We start from the raw sequence: 17,277 nt of genomic DNA, 5'->3' as shown, positions 1-17,277 counted from the left end.
CAGAGATCAGTAGGAAGAAACAGGATCAAGAGAGGAGGGCAGGCAGGAAGATCTCAGGAGAAGGGAGAAGACAAATGGAGAAGCAAGAAGATGGGGCATAGGCAGAGAAAAGCAGCTGAGGAGAAGGGTATTGGTTGTGGGGCCCAGCAGGTGAGCTCGGGAAAGTCAGTACCTATGTGAGCACAGCGCTTTGCCTGGCTAAGTCCATACCAACTAGGTTCAGAGCCTTGTCTCAAATTTAATAACATACAAACACAAGTAGTTCCTATGCACACTCCAGTATCTCCTTACTGAAAGCATCATGTCTGTTCTCTTCATGACACCTACCACAGTTTTAACTATGTATATGTTATTAACTTGATAATTGTCTCCAACATACTCTCTCTCTTCTCTCTTCTCTCTCTCTCTCTCTCCCAACGCTAAGCTGCAAGAGAACACAGTTTACATCTTATGCCCCTAATAATTTTCAGCTCTGCCATTTTCTAGCCGTGTTACCTTAGGCAGGTTATTTAACCTCTCTGATCCAATAGTCCAAAGAGACTTTGTGAGGATCAAATAAGAAATGCTTATAAAATACAGGATAGACCAGCCTGAGAAACACAGTGAGACCCCATCTCTATAAAAAATTAAAAAAAATAGTTGGGTATGGAGGCATGCACCTATAGTCCCAGCTACTTAGGAAACTGAGGCAGGAGAATCACTTGAGCCCAGGAGTTTGAGGTTACAATGAGCTATGATCACATCACTGCACTCCAGTCTGGGCATCAGAGCAAGACCCTGTCTCTAAAATAAAACAAAATACAGGATAGCTCTCATTAAAATTATTCCATTTCCCTGAAGAAATACTGCACAGGAACAAAAGGTCCCAGGTCTACATTCCACAAAAGCTCTTCCTCCTTATGCTAGATAAGGTTTATTCCTGCGGCCCATGGTTAGATTCTCCATTCAAGGATCCAGACAGAAAAATCCTATTTCTGTGACTGCATCCTATTTTATTGGCATTTCATCCCTCCAGGCAGTTTCAATCCTCTCCCCTTTCCTCTTCTCCTCCTCCTGCCTGATGCTATGATGCCACAATCCAGTCTCTGTGACTCGGAGGAAATGTTTCCATGGTGATGAGCAATGATGTCATAAAGGGGGGATTGTTACAGGGTTGAATAAAATCTGGCACTAGATGCACCCTGCCTTCTTATATAAGAGGGGGCGGGAGACAAGCCCTATCAGCACATCCCAGAAAATGGGAAACCGAATCACCCAGGGGATGGCAAGGAATGACCAGAGGGAAAGTTCCAGTTCTGTCCACCATGCACTACCAGCCCCATTTTGGAAAAGAACAGATTTAATAGACCTCACCAAGACAAGAATTGTTTTTCGTCAAAGGAAATCAAAGGAACAAACAAGAGGCAGTGACCACCGAAGACTTCACCTTTTGGTCTAGGAAAACCCAAGCAGGCAGTGTCTACATCCATTGAAGCCCAGTGTATCAAATATTTATTGAATAAGAACCCACGGACTTTTCCTTACCAGAGCCTTAGATTGCCATGTGTGTCTGATTGCTCCAAAGACAGACTATTGTGATTTCGACCCCGTATGCATTTTAGAGTAACAAGTCTTACCAGAAAAATAATAGCCAGCCCCAGCTTAATTCCTAGAGAAACTCAAACCACCTTGTTAAGAACATTCCCAGAGGAGAGTTTATACTAAGGAGCACTGCACAATGCTGTTTGCCATCTCTGGGCCCTCTAAAAGCAAGCCCAACCTTGGAAAAGGAATGTCTGCCACCAGGGAAACGTGGCTGCACTGCTGGAGGAAGAACTTGATCATGACGGGCAATGCTTGGAAGTAAAGAAGCATCTGCTGCCTTGGAAAGGCTTGGTCAGGGCAATCATTGTCACAGGCCACTTTTTTTCTCTGACTATCTCTTGGAATTTCAGAGTGACTAAGTGATTGCTACAATTGTGAGTGCCATGGAATAGACCCTGTTCCATAAAAGGTCTCCCTTGGTCCTGCAGGAGGCTCTGGGAGCCCATGCTTTAGCGAATGTATAGTCCCTCATTCTTTCTCTGGGCAGCTGGTTTTCCTAAAGGCTCTGCTCCCAGCGAGCACAGTCCACAGCAGTAGCTAAATGTGTGCAGTGCATGTGTACTTTTATGGTCTTCATCATTATTTATGAACTAACTTCAAAGGGAAGTCATTTCCATCCAGGAAACCTGGCATATGCTTTTTCATACTGACACATACGTAGACATAACTGTGCTTTCTTATTATTCCAGAGAGCAAGACGCAGTATCTTCCAGAAGTTGGTGTGGGCAGCACCAAACCATCCACCATGTATCAGAGAAAAGCCAGACAGCTAGAAGGCTCTATTCCCAGCCCACTCTCCAGTCCCCAAACATGTCACCATCTCTCATGCCTCCTTACTGGGCCCATGCTGTCCCCTTGCCCAGGAATGTCCTCCACCCCCATCCCATCCCCATAGCCCCCTTCACTGTAAGGTCTGGGCCCAGCAAATTGCCCAGCTCCTCTTCTCTGAATGCTTCTTTTATGTCTCTGAGAAGGAGCTCCTTCCTCCTTTACTGTCCGTCTCTTCCACCACATGAGGGGTTTGGGGGAGCTCTTTGAAGACAAGGGACTCTTCCTCATTCATATTTGAATACTGGGCCCAAGCACGTGCCCCTAGCATCTGCAATACACACATGTCAAGGTGAATGGGGAGACAGATGCCAAGATCCTTGAGCGCTGCAAATCTTCACTGCCAACTTCAACTACTCCAAAATAAAGTCAAAATTTTAAAAGTAAGCTTTGATGACTCAAGTGACTAATTTTATGGACAAGGAACCCTTAATGAAATCTAGGAGGAATGTGGTGACATAAGCAGGACAGGGCTGTGAGACACTGAGCAAACAGTTTATCCTCCCTGAGCTTCAATTTTCTCATCTGTAAAAATGAAGAATGGTGGAAGTTTGAGCTCAAAGTCCATCTCTAACATTCCAACTCAGTGAAGCAGCCTGTGGCATTTTCACATCCTTAAACGGAAATGAGTTACACTTCAAGGATGATTCCTCAAGGCACTTTGCTGCCCTCCTGGGTTGATATTTTTCCTTTCATTTTCACCTTAAGCCCCGCTCCTGTTTATTGCTCACAATGCACTCCAGACTGGGGATGGCTGACAATTCCCCCATGAAGGACACACTGTAAAGACAGATGGAACTGCTGCCTAGTCAAGCTGCACTTAATGCAACGTCACCCCAAGACAGACTGCACCCTCTTCCCCAATGCGTCTGAGCCTACTCTTAGCCAGCCCTCACCCCTGCCTCCCCCAACAACCAGCAAAGCTCTTCCCAAGTCATGCCTGAGCCCAGATAATTTCATTATTTTACAAAGGCATCTCTGTGTGCCCATATATCCTGTCATTCTCCTTGTCCATGACAAATGCTTGGCATAAAAGTTACCTTTGGAAATGTGTTAAGGCAGGCAGCATGCACATTCAGAGAGGCCGGCGGGGGGAAGTCGAGAAGGATGGGGGATGATAGAGATGTTCTTCTTTACTGTGCATCAGAAAAATAAAAGAAGAAAGAGGAGTGGGGGGGCTACCAGGGTGAAGGAAAAAGTTCCTGGTTCATTCAGCAGCAGCATGCATGTGTTCGAAGTCTGTCCTAGTTGCTCAGCAACCCAGAAAAAGCATTTCAGAGAGCAAGAGGCTAATTGGATAAATGAATTAATTAGACATTTCTGAAGTCATTGCCGTAAATGATAACAGGCTTGTGTGGCCAGTATTTTGCTAGTGAAAATGTCTTCCCATCCCTACCTGAGCTTTGATCCAGAAAATGTGGGGAGCTGGGGAGCGAGGGAGCCACCACCTAACAACATATCAGAGGTGCTATGTGGAGAGAGGAAAGCAATGGAGGAAGCCCTGCCTTAGAGGAAAAGTTGAACTAAATGGCCTTCGAAGTCTCTTTCAACTTTTAATATTTGATCAGTTTTGCACTGCAGGGTAGGGAGGACAAGAAAAGGAGTAAATCCCCACTCTGCCAGCCTGAAGGCAACTTAATAACCTGCTTTCCCACACCATCCTATGGGGTTTCCCTCTGCTGTATTTAAAGCAAGCAAGTGCCCATGAAAGGCGATAGACAGCAGTTGTTAGGGAGTTTGTGTGGTGTTGGTGGTTGCTTTTTTCCCTTGCTCTGTTTTCCTTCTCCCTGTTGGCTTCCTTTAATTACAACAGAACCCCACTGGCTGCTCTAATGATGGAGAGGACTCCACTGTGCCAGGAGGGAGCAGGCAAGAGGTGGGAAGGGAACAGGCAGAGTGAAAGGAAGGCAGCCGGCAGCTCCCAGAGCTGGAAGGAGAGACGGCAGTGTGGGCTTCTGCTGCTCCTTCCACTAACAAGTTGCTGAGTGACTCCAGGCAAAAACTCAGCCTCTCTGAGCCTTTCTTTTTCCTCCCATGAAGTAGGGAGAATGGATTTTGTGGTGTTTTGAGGACAATTGATGCCATTGCTAATTACATGTTTCTCTTGCTCAAAATTACTAAGGGTTCCCAGTGCCTATAAAAATAGCATGCAAGTTTGCCAGTGGGCTATGCAATGCCTGTGTGATCTGGACCTATCTCTTCCTGCCTCTCCTAGTTCCCAAAAACACCCTATTACTTCTCACCTCCAAGCTTTACTCATCTTGCTCTTTGCCTGGAAACACCAGAGCTTAAGTACAAATATTCAATGAAGGCTTCTAGAAAAGAATGTGCCAGCCTAATTGAAAAAAGGCCCAGAAGTTGAAAACCCATCTTAGCCCTCATGGGGTCAGCTGTTCAACCTTGTACTGCTGAGGCCTTGCTTCCCTTGCTGGTATGAATTGGAGAAGTGGGCTCTGTAACTCATCAAGTGAGGAGCTCTCAAGTCAGATGGTCCACGTGGGACTTGCAGATCTGTCACTCACCAGCTTTGTGACCTGGGTCAGGTATTGAACCCCACCATGCTTTTATTTACTCATCTTTACAATGTGGCTCGTAATAGTAGAAACTTCATCAAGTCACTATGAAGATTAAACAAGATGCTGAATGCAAAGGTTACAGCTCAGTGTTTGGCACACAGTAAGAGTATCCTAATTGTGGTCTATTATTTTTGCAAAATTATGTCATTTTAAAATGAAATAAAAGCTGATGTCTTTACCTTCTCCCACCCTTTTGCTGTGATACTCTCAGCCTATCTGCACTCACAAACTCTGTAATATCCTGATTTCAACATCAATAATACAGTAGACTCAACTACCTTACATCTGTATTTTCCTCTATTTCATTACCCACTCCGAAGCTTATTAGCCATGTGAGCTTGATAATCTAACTTCTCTTCATCACAGTTTTCTGTTAAAGAGAGATAATAATAACCTCCAACTCATCAAGTTATGAGGGGAAAATGAAATGACACAAATAAAGCACCCAAGACTGGCACTCGGCACACAGCAGATCTTCAGTAAATGCTGGATCCCATCCCCAGAGGCTTCACTTTTGATTCCAATATTGATTTGGATTTCCATCCTTCCACCTACACATACTTCTCTTAGATTTTAAGTTCCCAGAAGGCCGAGATCAAGTCTGAACTGTTTCTTGTTCATCATCAATCACAGTACTGAAGTGCAATCAGGAATTTGTTCAAGATATTTTTAAAACTATTTATTGCAGGATGATATGTATCTATCTAACTATCTATCTATCTATCTATATTCCCAAATCATACTACCTTAAATAACAATGATATTAATAAATATATAGGTAATAACAACTCAACTATGAAGTGTGTTTGATCTCAGCTATGTACAAGCAAGTCTCCTCTTAAAAAGGCTTAGCCAAGGCTAAGTCACAATGTCAAGACTGTACTGGACAAAGGCAGCTTGCCTGTTGAGGTATGTCACTGATTGCTAGGATGCCCATGATGGTCAAGGAGCAGATAATTTGGCATTACCATCCCTGCTTCAGGAGAACAAGTTAGGGTGGTGGAGCAAGACACATATCTTTCTCTGGGTGATAGCAGGTATGATTATCTTTACAAATAAATCACATAGCTGTCAAGGGGGAGATGAAAAATACTCCCGTATTTCTTATCCCTGAAGATTACAAGACTCGTCCTCATTCCCAACTCCATGGGCCCCTGTTCTGGGAAGAAAGAAGAGAAAATTGTTAGAGATGGGACAGGAGAAGGCAGAAGAGGGGAATAAACTAGAAATCCCCATATTTGCTCAGATGCTGAAGAAGAGAATTTAATTGTGTGAAGAACAGAGCAAGAGGAAGTCACTGTTTAAGTGGTTCTTCATTAATATGCACTGAGTTGTAGCAGTAAAAATGATTCTAATGGCAAATTTCATGTCATATGTATTTTAAATAAATAAATAAAATTTAAAAAGGAAAAAAAGGTACAGAGCAAAGCTCTCCCCAATTGCCCCTCCGCTTAAACCAAGAAAAATCCATCACTGTAAGTACCTGACCAACACAGAGAGAAGAGCCAGTCTTTGGCCAGAGCCCATGGCTCTCATCTCATGGGAGCTTTTTGAGGCTCAGGCATGAGTCAGACAGGAAATAGGTGTCTCTGGACCAGAAAGATGTCTGGACTGGCCTACCTCTCCCTGATGCCAGCCCTAAAAATTGGAAAAATTAGGCAAACAGCACAGGCTCTGATTTCAAGAGTCACCATCCCTAAAACGCCTTCCCAAACCATCCCCAACTCATTCACCATTAGGATATCAGATTTAAAATGTGAAGTGCTCAGAAAAAAAAGTGAAGACACAAAGGACCAGTATTAGACCATTTTCCCTAGGTCAGAAGGAAAGTGGAGGGTGCTGGGTAGAGGGGAGAGTGAGGGCCACAGGAGCTCGCTTCCCTGCATCCCTTGCTCTTATTTTATTTCAGGTAAAGGCTGACCCAGCCCCCATACCTGAGAAGGGACTCAGACTCTGGGGTGTTTCCTGTTTTCTTCTGTTCCTAGAAGTTCCTCCTCTACCTAAATGTTAACCCATAGGTGGTCATGCTTTACTTGCTGTAAGTTCACTAGAAACAATAGGTCCGACCCAGCTCACAGATCGGCAGCACGCACAGTTACATGCAGGATAATAAACTCTCAGTTAAAAAATTGAAACCCACTTTTCAGGAAGCCACCTTAGTAACTTAAAATAAGAAGCAGAGCCACCTAAGACACAGCAACGTGCAGCTACAGATGCAGGTGCTTTGATTTGTCTCATTTTTAGAGTCACCTGCCGTTCTTTGAAGACGCACATCTCCACCCTCCTATCATCCTCAGCTCCTTTAAAGGAAATTTAAATCAGGCTGGAGCTGCTGCTGTCTGAGAAAAAAAGAGAAAGGAAGGGCTATTGCTAAGTCTCAGCTCATCCTCTGGCCAGTGCAGGAGTGTCCCCCACTGTGCAGGCATCTCTGCAGGGGCCTTTCACATAGTCCTCCCTCCCCCATCCTGGGGAAGGGAACCAGCAGTGTTGGAGGGTGCAGCTTCCTCTCCTCTTAAAAAACACACACCCTCACAGGGGGGTGAAAGAATGGCTGGCAGAAGGCAGACCAGCTGTGAGGGAGATCAAGCTAATCTCCAGGACCTCTTATCTAACAATAACCATTTCCTACTCATTTTAGAGTATCTTCTACCACAGGACAGGCACCTTGGCAAGCACTTTAAACTCACTAAATCCTCACAAAGACCAGGCAAAATGGGATTATATCCTGATTTTACAAAGGAGAGAAGTAGGTCTCAGAAAAGTAACTTGCCCAGGTCACAGCTACCTAGTCAGGGGTGGAGCTAAGATTCAAGACCAGGTCCTTCCGACCCAAGCACTACTCTTCCACCTAAAGGGATCCCAAACCTGATATCTCCCCACTAGTCATCTATTTATTTATTCTTCCCAAGGCTACATTCTGGGGGGAAATTCTCTGGACTAATGGAATACTAATGGGCATCAGAGTGTTACAGAAAGAGCACTGGACTAAAAGTCAGAGAACTGGACATTGATGCAGGTGTTTCTACTATCTGGATGAATTTGGGCACTATACAATCTCTCTTGCCCACATTTTCTATGTCAGAAAAAAGATGTAGTTAGGTCATTCTGTGTTCTTTCCAGCTCTAAATATTGTCTCTGAATTATTTATATTTTAAGAGGACCTCAGAGGGAACAACGTTCAACATGAAAAATGGTCCTCTAATTGTGAAGATTCTGGAAAGGAAAAAATAAAATCAAGAAAAAAGTCCTCCTTGCTCCCCTTCAAAATCACAACATGAGTATGAGCAACTTCTTCCACAATTTAATTACAATGATATTTCCTTAAAAATATCTGTACATTTATAGTTTATAATGCCCTTTCAAAACATGATTTCATTTTGATCCTTGCAACTATTAAACAGATGAGGAAACTTAAGTCTCAGATGTTGACTGACTTACACCATTTCATAAAGCTGGCAGATATTCATGTGAAGTCTAGTCCTGCAATTTCAATTTAGCCACAACCAAAAAACAAACAAACAACAACAACAAAAAAAGTGCTTATTTATAACCCTGCACTCCATCCAGAGTCCTATTGCAGCATGAGCCCACTCAGGTAACAACCTGTAAGCTATGACCATCATCATCATCATCATCATCATCATGCACAATAATCTCATTTGAGCACATAATAGACACTAAGTAATCACTGTCAAGGCAATTAAGAAAGGGGACTTGAGGTCAGGCGCTGTGGCTCACACCTGTAATCCCACCACTTTGGGAGGCCAAGGTGGGTGGATCACCTGAAGTCAGGAGTTCGAGACCACCATGGCCAACATAATGAAATGTTGCCTATACTAAAAATACAAATACAAACTGAGCCAAGTGAGCCAAGATCATGCCATTGCATACTCCAGCCGGAGCAACAAGAGTGAACTCCATCTCAAAATAAAAAAGGAGACTTGTGCTGTTTCATCACACATGCCTAAACACCTACCAATTTCATCTACAGGTAGAACCAGCTCTGCTTAGAAGCATGAAGACGAAATACTCATGTGCATACATGTGACCTCTCTGCTATTTTTCTCTTTTCATCTCAGCTCCTGAAAAAAACACACGGATGAGCCCTTTCTCCCCAGACATGATTCTTTCAGCATCCCTCAATCTGCCACTGCAAACCGGTTTGGAAGAAGCATATATTCAGTTAGCATGTGACAACAGTGTTTCATACAATATAATTAACACTGCCCTACCCTATTTCTTTAAAAATTAGTAAGTGCACAAGAAACAAAACACAAAACAAAACCAGAAGGGAGAAAGGCAATTTTAAAATGAATTCGACTGCAGAATCTTATGTTCCTGTAGGCATAGTAGATATTAATAATTCAACAAAATATTACAGTAATTACTATACTTTGCAAAATCACCACAGTGCACTTTAGCACAACTCCTACCAATCTCCCTGCAACTTCCATTAACAAATAAAGTACAATTCCCTATATTAAATGTGTTGTTTAAAAGCTCAATATTTTATCAGAACTAATATATTTTAAATAATCAGTCAAAACCAAGAAAATCCCTGGCCCTGTATTTCTCACCCCTTCAAGTGAAATTCCATCTTCACAGTTAGAGCTAAAATTGATTTCAACTCCAACAAGAATACACTAAATGTTAGGGTCTGAAGGCCCCTATTGAGGGAACTGAGGATTACTCAGCTCTCAGGCTCTGCTGGAATCTGATTAGCCTGCCAGAAGGAGAGTGAGAAGGAAAAAGAGTGGACAATTAATTCTTTCGGACTATAAATCTGGCCTACCGCATTCAGCTCCAGAAAAAGAAATCATGAATTGTAAAGAGAGGCAAGGGGCAGGCAACCACCAAAAAAACACTCCTAAGTCCATCCCTGAGCATGTATGTAGCAGGCTAATGATCTCGAAATATAGGTGAACCTCACTTTATACTATAATTATGTTCCCACAAATTTGCTACATCCAATCTCTCAAGTTCTATTGATTTTACCTGCTGCAAAAATGCTGCAAAATAAACCACCTAAATCTCAATCACTTATTCTCACAACAATCAATCACTTTATTCTCAGAAATATTCAGGGCAGCTTGGGGTTGGCTGATCATAACTGGGCTCAGCTAGGTGGTTCTAGCTGGGCTGGGCTGGTCTAGCGTGGGCTTGGCTGGGAATGGCTATGTACTAGTTGTCTCTCATCCTCTTCCTGAGACCAATAGGCTATGTTTTTCTCATGGCCACCCCAAAGGCACAAGAAAACAGGTAGAAACACACATCCTTCTTGATAACTGAGCTTAGAACTGGCACACTATCACTTCCAACTCTCTATTGGCCAAGCAAGTCACAAGGCCAAACCAAAAGTTAGAAGATGGGGAAGAAGGTCCCATTCAGAGAGAGGGCACTGCAAAGGTCCCATACAAAGGGAGTTATAAAGAGAAATTAAGAATGGGAGCTAACGACACAATCAACTACATCTGCCAAATATTTCTTCAGTGGACTCCTTCTTATCTACCCCCACTGCCACCATCCAAGCCATCATCCTCTTCAGCTACATCCTCTTAGCATTCATCCTTTTTTCCCTTTAACCCACAGGGTGATCAGAGTGATTTTTTAATGTACATTTAATTTTATCATTTTATCACTCTCCTACTATAAAACTTTTCATGGCTCACCTCTTTACTTTTTTTCTTTTTCTTTTTTTTTTTTTTTTTTTTGACAAGGTCTCACTCTGTCATCCAGGTTAGAGTGCAGTGGCATGATCACAGCTCACTGCAGCCTCAACCTCCTGGGCTCAAGTGATCCTCCCACCTCAGCCTCAGCCACCTGAGTAGCTGGGACCACAGGTGCATGCCACCATGCCCAGCTAATTTTGTTTGTGTGTGTATTTTTTGTAGAGACAGAGTTTCTCCATGTTGCCTTTCAAACTCCTGGGTTCAGGGGATCTGCCTTCCTCAGCCTCCCAAAGTGCTAGAATTGCACGCATAAGCCACCAAGCCAGGCCATCCCTTTGCTGTTGGGATAAAGAACTAAACCCTTGCTTAGTCCTGCCCATGCCTGCCTGTCTAGCTTCATCTCATCTCTCACCATCCCCCAGCCCCTCTGCTCCAGCCACACTGTCCTTCCTTTCCCCTTGCTCCTCCCTGCCACAGAAGCCCTATGCCCAGAACACTATGCCCTCTCCTCTGCACCTAATCCACCCCGCACATCTTTGCAATCTCCACTCATCTGCATCTCCCTCTCTGCCCTTCCTAAGTTAAATGTCCCTAGTGTTGTCATGTACCTCTCAATCAGAGCACTACTCACCATTACAGACTCAGAATCCAGCAGCACCTGGCACATAGAGGGGACTCCACAAATATATATTGAATATTGATGTGTTAGTCCATTCTCACATTGCTATAAAGAAATACCTAGGACTGTGTATTTTATATTTAATAAAAGAAGTTTAATTGGCTCATGGTTCTGCAGGCTGTACAGGAAACACATTGGCTTCTGCTTCTGGGGAGACCTCAGGAAACTTCCAATCATGGCAGAAGGCAAAGGGGGAGCAGATGTCTTACACGGCAGGAGCAGGAGCAAGGCGGGGTGGGGGCAGGAGGCACTGCACACTTTTAACCAACCAGATCTTATGAGAACTCACTCACTGTCACGAGGACAGTACCAAGAGGATGGTGCTAAACCACTCATGAGAAATCTGTCTCCACAATCCCAGCACCTCCCACCATGCCTCACCTCCAACAATGGGGATTACAATTCAACATGAGATTTGGGCAAGAACACAGTTCCAAACCATATTAATTGGCTATTGCTGTGGTTTTTAAAAATGATTTTAAATTTTTTTAAATAAAAAGAAACCAAATATCACATGTCCTCACTTACAAGTGGGAGCTAAATGATGAGAACTCATGAACACAAAGGAAGGAACAACAGACACTGGGGGCTATTTGAGAGTGGAGGATGGCAGCAGCAGAAAAAATAACTATTGAGTACTAGGCTTAAATACCTGGGTGACAAAATAATCTGTACAACAAGCCCCCATGAAATGAGTTTACCTACATAACAAACCTTCACATGTACCCCCGAAGCTAAAATTAAATAAATAAAACTACTCCTTTTTTTTTTTTTGAGACAGAGCTCTGTTAACCAAGCTGGAGTGCAGTGATGTGATCTCTGCTCACTGCAACCTCTGCCTCCCCGGTTCAAGTGATTCTCCTGCCTCAGCCTCCCAAGTAGCTGGGACTACAGGTGTGTGCCACCACACCTGGCTAATTTTTGAATTTTTACTAGAGACAAGGTTCCACCATGTTGGCCAGACTGGTCTCAAACTCCCAACCTCAGGTAACCTGCCTGCCTCGGTCTCCCAAAGTGCTGGGATTACAGGCATGAGCCACCGCACCCTGCCTAAAACTACTTCTTTTGGTTGAGTTTTACATTGAAGGTATTTGGATAATGAGTGTCAATAGCAAATGGTTCTGCAGAGCATTTAATCTCCCACCTTATACTACCGATTTTGTGTAAATCCAGTTTTAAAGCATCAGGCTTCCTCAAGGGTTGCACATCACTAATTTGAACAAAGTCACAGGTATCTGATGTTATGCACCTCCTTTTCCCACCTTCATCAGTCCATGAGTAGAAGGGGAGACACATATAATGCCAAATAGCACATGATACAAAATCATCAAGTAACCTAAGTACTTCCCAAATCCAAGAAAAACTTTTTTTGACCCTAGATTTCTATGTCCAGAGGAACCACCAAGCCAATGTGAGAGCAAAACAAAATTTTAGACATGCCAAGAATCTTTTTTAAAAGTGGATCTCCTGATCATCAGAGAAATGCAAATCAAAACTACAATAACATATCATCTCACCCCAGTTAAAATGGCTTATATCCAAAAGACAGGCAATAACAAATGCTGGTGAGGACATGGAGAAAAGGGAACCCTTGTACACTGTTGGTGGGAATGTAAATTAGTGCAACTACTATGGAGAACAGTTTGGAGGTTTCTCAAAAAACTAAAAATAGAGCTATCATACAATCCAGCAATCCCACTGCTGGGTATATACTCAAAGAAAGGAAATCAATATATCAAAGAGATATCTGCACTCCCATGTTTGCTGCAGTACTATTCACAATAGCCAAGATTTGGAAGCAACCTAACTGTCCATCAACAGATGAATGGATAAAGAAAATCTGGTACATATACACAATGGAGTACTATTCAGCCATAAAAACGAATGAGATTCAGTCATTTGCAAAAACATGGATGGAAGTAGAGGTCATTACGTTAAGTGAAATAAGCCAGGCACCAAAAGACACACATGGCAGGTTCTCAATTATTTGTGGGATCTAAAAATGAAAACAACTGAACCCATGGGTATAGAGTAGAAGAATGATTACCAGAGGCAGGAAGGGTAGTGGGGGAGAGGGGGAGGTGGGGATTATTAATGGGTACAAAAAGTAAAATGAATGAATAACGCCTAGTATTTGATAGCACAAAAGGGTGACTAGGGTCAATAATAATTTTAATTGTACATTTTAAAATAACTAAAAGAGTATAATCTGGATTATTTGTAACACAAATGATAAGTGCTTGAATGGATAGATATCCCATCTTCCATGATGTGATTATTATGCAATGCATATCTGTACCAAAACATCTCACGTACCCCATAAATATATACACCTACTATGTACCCACAAAAAATTTTTTAAATTAAAAATTTTAAAGCATTAATATCTCCCAAGCACTGGGTGATCATATGATTCATCATCTAAGCCTGGATCTTTTGAGAGTCAAAATACATCTATTCATATTCTATCAGGACAAGAGGTATAAACCAAGACATTCCCATGCATTCTCTGAGAAAGATTACTTGAGGATATGCCACAGAAAAATGAAAAGCAGCCCACAACAGAGGAATGGGATCCAAAAAGCAGAGGCACTAATCCAAGAGTAAAATAAATAGAAATCTCAAGATGACAGAAGGGAAACAGGCCTAGAAAGAAAGAAATCAGTACAAATTAGAATATCTAATAATAATACAACTAAAAAGTTGGAATATCATAGTACTATAGTGAAATAGCATATTCTTTATCTTCCTATAAAGAAAATAAAACAAGTAGAAACACACGGTAAAACAGAGTTCTCTACAAGAAATTTATACACCACACTGACATAGCAGAATTCTGAACAATTGCTAGAACAACAGGTAATCTATTTGACCTCAAAGCTCAGAACACTCCTTGTCAAGTGTCCCAGGTTTGGTGATAGAATACGACATCTATTTCTTATTGTGCTAGTAGATTTTGTTGCAGATAATAAAAACAACCAGAATTTTTTAATAATTTCATTAATTTTCATTCACTGTGGTCTTGATTATGTTCAAGTTATTTCCTAAGCATGCTCCAATTAGCACGTCTTATGCTATCTCACACTGTTCTCTGCAATATCTGTCCAATATATGTTTACCACACACAAAATTGTAAGTTTTCTTGGGTGTCTAGTCTGCATCACATAGATTTTTTTGCACATGCTGCCTCACTAGGCATACACTAGGTGCTCTCTAAACACTTCACATGATCTGAAAAGAGTAAGGCACAGCAATCAATACAGGTCACGACCTGGGGCAAATGTTCTGTTAAAACATCCAAATTACCCTCCCATCTGAGAATTTTATTATATCAGACGTGCCTTGAAATAAATTGCACATCATGCCTGGAATAAGAATCTTGGGTTTACTACCATGGTATGCGTGTTAATGGAAGTGTTCATTTGTACTGAGAGAAGGCAGAAGAAGGCAAGAGCTGCACCTGGTCTCAAATCTGTTGTCAAAGGGTCTCTAGCTCCTTAAGGAATAAAGGAGAAGTGAGGTAAACTAACAACTTGAGTTCATATCACCCCCTATTCTTTTCAAAATGCTTCCATGTGCACCATCTCATTTTTTAACTGTGACATAAAGGGAGCAAATAGGATTGTGCCCATTTCACCCACCAAGAAATGACTGACCTAATACCACATCTACTTTGTGGTGAGATGGGCTGCACCAATTTTTGCAACTTTTTCATTTTACAGGTGAGGAAATTGAATCCCAGAAAATTCAAATAACTTAACTGGCATCATACTAAGCAAACAAATTATTGAATGAATGAGTGAAAGAATGAATGAAAATACATGTGCTTGAAGTAAGACCAAAGCTAGACATGCTTGAAAGAAGCATTTTCCATTTTTTAAAATCATACTTGCAGGCTCTCTCCTTACTAATAATGCACCCATTTAAAACACACACAGACACATTTAAAATATATTTAAAACTGGGGTTTAATCCCACGGGGAGCTCTGGGAAACCATGAAAGAAACATGTCTCAGAGTTAGCCAACCCCAGTGGTCAAGGGGGCTGGATATTTATCCATCAACTCCTACCAGTCATTGGTAGTGGCTGCTCCCTGCACCCTCACAGGCACTAATTCCTTGACTCTTCCAGCCTGTACCTTGTGTGATCAAAGCAAGCTACAGTGGCCAGGGAAAGCTGGTCCCTGGTGCTGGTGGTTGGAAATCAAGCCAGCATGCAGAGCAAAGGAACATCCCGGGAATGCAGATAGAGTACCAACAGATCTCCAAATAAGAATTAACATGCTTTTTTTTTGAGACGGAGTCTCACTCTGTCACCCAGGCTGGGGAATGCAGTGGCACCATCTTGGCTCACTGCAACCCCTGCCTCCTGAGTTCAAGAGATTCTCCAGCCTCAGCCTCCCATGTAGCTGGGATTAAAGGCATGTGCCACCAGCTAATTTTTGTATTTTTTTTTTTTAGTAGAGCCCAGAGGTTTCACTGTGTTGGCCAGGCTGGTCTCGAACTCCTGACCTCAAGTGATCTGCCCGCCTCAGCCTCCCAAAGTACTGGAATTACAAAAATTAACATTCTTATGTTAAAATAGCCTATTATGCTAGGCCCTTTATAGGCATCATCTCTAAGATTCACAACAATCCTGCAAGTCCAGTATTATCATCATTTTACAGGCAGTGAAACTAAGGCTTAGAGACTTGTTCAAGGTTGCTGTGGCTTAGGGACCTTCTCATGACAGAAAAGACGCTTTAGAGTTTTGAGAAATCTTTCAAACAAAAGTTTGCTTTCAAGCATGAATAACACTGAAAGCAACACAGTGAGATAAGCAACTCTTTCACCAGTAAGGATACCCTCCTCTTCCACCACCACTCTGGAAAACAAGTTTCTCTGTGTCACCAGCTTCATTGTCTCAGAACTCTTATTGTAGACAAGTTCCCCCACTATGTGTAATCACATTCAGATATGGCAGCTTGAGCTATTTTTCTAGTCTTGAAAATGTTCAACTCAGTAATTGTTCTTCATCTCCCACTGAGAACAGATTTTTAAAAGAAAAAGTTTATTTCTTATGCAGCAGTGTAATCTTTAACCTGATTCTAACCATCTGAATGAGAAACTGCCTACCTCACCATAGATGTCAAAAAGGCTTTTGGGAGGATGTCAGGCATGTGGGACCTGAGAGCCTGTGAGAGACAACCGCAATGTCCCAGGGTGCAGACCCCAGGCCAGCAACAGCAGGCCAGACACTACTCCATCCCCAAGACACCTGTTCTTTACCCAGGCACTTTTAAGTATTTAAGCAAGTATTTATTCTGTTCAACTCAATAAGCACATATTGACTAACCACCAGAAACAAGAGAGCAAGGAAGCAAAAAGGAAGGAAATACAGAAGAGATGTGAGAACCCAGCCTAAGCATCACTTCCAGCTGAATCTATTTGTAGAGTGTTAGTTCAGTCATTAATGGTCTGAGTATCTAACTGCTGAATGAACGTGTTTGTATCTACTCCCCTTTTTTCTGTAGGAAGAGGCTGAATGATCAGCCCCCAAGGATTGAAAACTGTCCTGCTGCCAAATGACTATTCATCTATGGATCATCATACAACCCCTACACAATTCACTTACAGGCTACTTTTCATCTTCCCTCCTTCAGAACAATTCCTGGTACAGCATTGTCTTGTTATTTCATCCTATTTATTTTCACTTCTTTCCCAGGGCAACACTCCCTCTAGTGTCTACGTAGGGCTCTCAGGTTCCAATCTTGGTACATAGGGTGAAGGCAAAAAGGGAATTCAAGCCTACAACTCTATGGGTATAGATCACCACAAAGTAGTGGATTGTACCAGTGTGATAATTCTGGGGAACAGGCTGCAGATATTCTACAGATAGCTCCAATCCATGTGATATGCCCATTTCACAGCAGGCACAAATACAGAAGAGGAGAGGAAAAATG

General features: G+C 42.4%; 1 protein-coding gene and 1 long non-coding RNA gene across 4 annotated transcripts in view; one reads left to right on the top strand and one right to left on the bottom strand.

The window, feature by feature from the left end:
* SORCS3 (sortilin related VPS10 domain containing receptor 3) overlaps positions 1–17,277 on the bottom strand; it is a 631,492-nt gene that overhangs the window by 604,774 nt on the left and 9,441 nt on the right. The gene's annotated exons all lie outside the window — the stretch shown is intronic.
* LOC134762079 (uncharacterized) lies at positions 1,156–2,799 on the top strand. The gene is made up of 2 exons (XR_010141616.1): positions 1,156–1,958; positions 2,274–2,799. It is a non-coding gene; the product is annotated as an uncharacterized LOC134762079 (long non-coding RNA).

The sequence above is a fragment of the Pongo abelii genome, chromosome 8, assembly GCF_028885655.2.
Source record: "Pongo abelii isolate AG06213 chromosome 8, NHGRI_mPonAbe1-v2.0_pri, whole genome shotgun sequence".
NCBI lineage: Eukaryota > Metazoa > Chordata > Mammalia > Primates > Hominidae > Pongo > Pongo abelii.
Note: the sequence above shows the minus strand (reverse complement) of the source record. Positions and strands in the feature narration are given on the sequence as shown.